This window comes from Mizuhopecten yessoensis, unplaced genomic scaffold (assembly GCF_002113885.1).
Source record: "Mizuhopecten yessoensis strain PY_sf001 unplaced genomic scaffold, ASM211388v2 scaffold6683, whole genome shotgun sequence".
Taxonomy (NCBI): Eukaryota; Metazoa; Mollusca; class Bivalvia; order Pectinida; family Pectinidae; genus Mizuhopecten; species Mizuhopecten yessoensis.
This window is the reverse complement of record NW_018406672.1, coordinates 2,354,791-2,358,647: the sequence shown is the minus strand read 5'-3', so window position 1 is coordinate 2,358,647 and position 3,857 is coordinate 2,354,791.

Genomic DNA, 3,857 nt, shown 5'->3' with positions numbered 1-3,857 from the left:
CAAATATACATCATTTAATGTTTAAAATATATACAGAAAACAAAGAGAACAGATACCTTTACACGATAGGTAAACAACCGTTAATGCAATATCCTTCTAGCGAGTTTTGTCTGGTACAGGTGGGATTTGTTTACGTTTTCGAGGCGAGGTGTCCGCCATATTGGATTTACCGTTATACTACCCCTTGGGATTTCAACAGCATTTTTCATACCAAGAACGGTTTTGACATATTGGCATATATATATACTTATTTTAAGGGATAATTACTGAACATTTGTATATAATTTTGATGGATGTACTCGGTTTTATAAGGAAATTGTCGCTTCTGCAATATTTCACAATCTCCGCTCCTTGTGTTTCCGCCATGATATTTGTAATATAGACTGTAGTAAAGTGACGAGGGATATCGAAGATAAAATTCCTACCATGTATCCATTTCTATAACATGGAAAAGCACGATAAAATCACCGTTCTTCCGATGGTATAAAAGTGTGACGAAATTTTGGCGCGGCGCGAAAATTCAATTGGAGTTATCTCCCCTTAGCTTGGGCATAGCTACTTATGTTTACTCAGTGTCAACAAGTTTTGCTGAGATATTAAAAACATATGAATGAAATTGAGGATTATGTGAGTATTGCCTGTTTGGTCAACCATATACTCTGCTTTACTACATTATATTTTCTAATATCGGGATATAAACATACCTTTGAACAAACGAACTTGTGTCTATCTATATTTGTTGCGTTAAGCTGCGAATGGGGTCGTCCACAAGCCTTCACCCATCTCAGGCATGTTTCTAGGTTGGTTTTAAGGTTTTGGAAAGGAAATTAATGTCACACCGTTCTCCAATCTTTCTGCATATCGGCTGTCGCTGTTGCTGGTTCCCCAGGAGCACTTCTTCACCATTATTTCACTGCTGTTCGTATTTACCCTCGTGTCAATGTCCGACAAAGTTGTCGGAGGTAATGGCCGACAATCGAACTCGCGCTCTGATTGGCTGAATTTGTATAACAACCGCCGGTCTCAGTCTTCAACCGACAACAAGCGTCTTCAAGTGACAACAAGCGTCGCCAGACAAAATCTTTAAAAATACTGAATAAAGTAAGCGACATCAGAAGATATGTTGTTAATATGACTATAATACACCTCTGTACCAAATTTCAATTTGATATTTGATAAAATGACCGAGTTATGATGAATTGAATTTTTACGATCGCGGCGTGGCACATGTTAGCATGTAAAGTGAAGAAAGCGTCGCCAGATAATATCGTTACAATTACCCGCTAAAGTAAGCGACATCAGAAGATATGTTATTAGTTAGGCTTTTATTGATATATATTCCAAATTTCAGCTCGATATTAGAAAAAATGATCGAGTTATGACTTTTTTGTTGCGTTTAACATTTCCGGTTGTTTACGGTTTTTAACAACACGTGTCCTTCGTTATCAGACGAGTAATTTCATCTGTGACATCGCTATCGTTCCAAATAATGCAAATCAAATCAGGCCTACTTAACATAGAAATTACTCAGATGTTTATTGATATTAATTGTTTTAAAAAATATAATCGATAGTTTATAAAATTTAATCAAAACAGTGAGCAGTCACCAACTACTTTCGAAATAATGATTTATGTTCCAGTGAAAAATAATGCAGATATTTAGTCTTTTTGACACAAAAATAACACAAGTTAAATTATGTTATTTGCAATTAAAATGGCTTGGGTCGTTATAAAATTTATTAAGCTTTCTGTTGCTGCTAATTTAAAAAAGATCAGTCAAATACTTTTGGAGTGAGGTAGGTTTTTTTTATCCCGCATTTTTGTCTATCGAAGCCCACCACAATACCCTGAACCACGCGTTACATCGCGTTTAAAATAGAAAAATATAACCCAAAAACGAGACATCAATTACTATGATACCACAGATTTTATCAATTAAAAGTTATACAATCAGCTTATTACAATGGGATAAACAAATGGCGTAAGAACACTTATCGAGATTGGTTTGTTTTCACACCATCTTCTGCATCTAACGAAGTGGTATCGACCCCATCTTGCTTTGTCAAAATTGAGATAGGTGGCGCTCACTATCTGGTCCGGAATCAGGGGGAGGTAAGTCTAGATTGACGTGTCATAAAATTGGTAAGGCAGAGAGGGAGTTGCTAATCCCCTTCACTATACGCCCCTGAACTAATATAGTGGGAGGGGGATGGGAATGCGTAATTTTCGAGTTTCTCAGGACTTTTTGAGAAAGATGGTGGCCCTGAAAAGGGCCGTTTAAGCAGGCGACTAGCGCAGTCTTTGACAGAACAACGCTAGTCGAACCTGTCTAGAGAACCGCCAAGAACAAAGTCTGACCTTTTGAGGCGCCTCGGCCCCCGCAAGGACCAGAAGTGGACCTTGGGGTGCTGCCTGTATTGCATTGATGTCATTTCCTGCAACCTGCAGGAAAACTCTGGAGACATCGGTGGTCATAAACTTCTTGAATACATCACTATGTAGAGTGAGATATGTTTTGTAAGATGGTGAAACAAAAAACCGTACCACTTAACCCACAGCCACAATTGGACGAGATTTTTGTACTGAAACGGTATTACTCGACCCTTGCACGCGACGCGTCCTATGAAAAACGTATAAGTTGGTTCGACAGAATGCCAGGGTTTGACGCGATGAACATTGCTATTGCAGAGTATTTAGGAATATTTCCTTCACAACCCTCTATCCACGGCCGTTCTAAACATACAAAACAAGAGTATCAGCGCGCAACTCTCGCTACAAAGGAGTCGATACACGATAGGTTAATTAACAAACAGGCTCCGAAAGTCATTCTAGACGACATTAAGTCACTGGACGATTCTATGAATGAACCCAGAGACCTTAGGCAAATTCACAATGCCAAGTATCTTTTGCAGAAAAAAAACGTGACGACAAACAACCAAACAGTTATAGTCAAAATACGGCGGACGGACTTTTAAGTGTTGTCAATGAAATCCATGACAGCAATTTCATTCGAGAAGTAATTGTGACAAAAGGGAAACCCCCTTCAGTTATCCTTTATACCGACAACCAGCTGACGGATATGAAAACCGCTTGTACCAAAAACGGCGCAATTTTAGGAATTGATAGGACATTTAACCTTGGACCATGCTTCGTTACTGCCTTGGTTTTTAATAACCCCAACTTGGTTAGGAAATGTAAGGAAAATTCTCCTATTATGCTTGGTCCTGTTCCAGAGAAACAGTTATTCTTACGTATACAAACAAAATGTATTTGATTATATGAAATACCGATATTTACACATGTGTGTCAGTTATTTCAAAAGAAGTTTAAAACGATTGTATTTTTCAGCTGTACCTTTACAACAATAACCATTAAATGTTAGTGTAGTCTTCATTTAAACTTATAGGTATTTAGGGATTTTTTTTAAACACTAACATTAAATCGATCAGTCACACGAACATATAACGGACCCCGAGTAGAACCACGTCCACAGGGTCTGGTAACATGCTCGTTTCAAGAGTGTGGCTGAGAGTTCTACAATATAATCCGGTCTAACTGTGTTCACCTATGCGAAGCCCTATACCCTACGTACACATATGTGACACGGCGTATAGCTTCGTAAAATTAAATTCACGATAGCTCAATCATTTTTTAACAAATCTACCTGAAGTTTGGTATAAAGGTGTAGCATAGTTATATGAATAACATTTCTTCTGATGTCGGTTACTTAATCGATTAATTTTAGAGATATAGTTTGAAGACGCTTCACAATCTGTCGAGTTCTATTCACACACGTGTGCCAAGCCGTCGATCGTAGTAATCAAAAACATCCTTACTCAGTCATTTATTCAAATTTC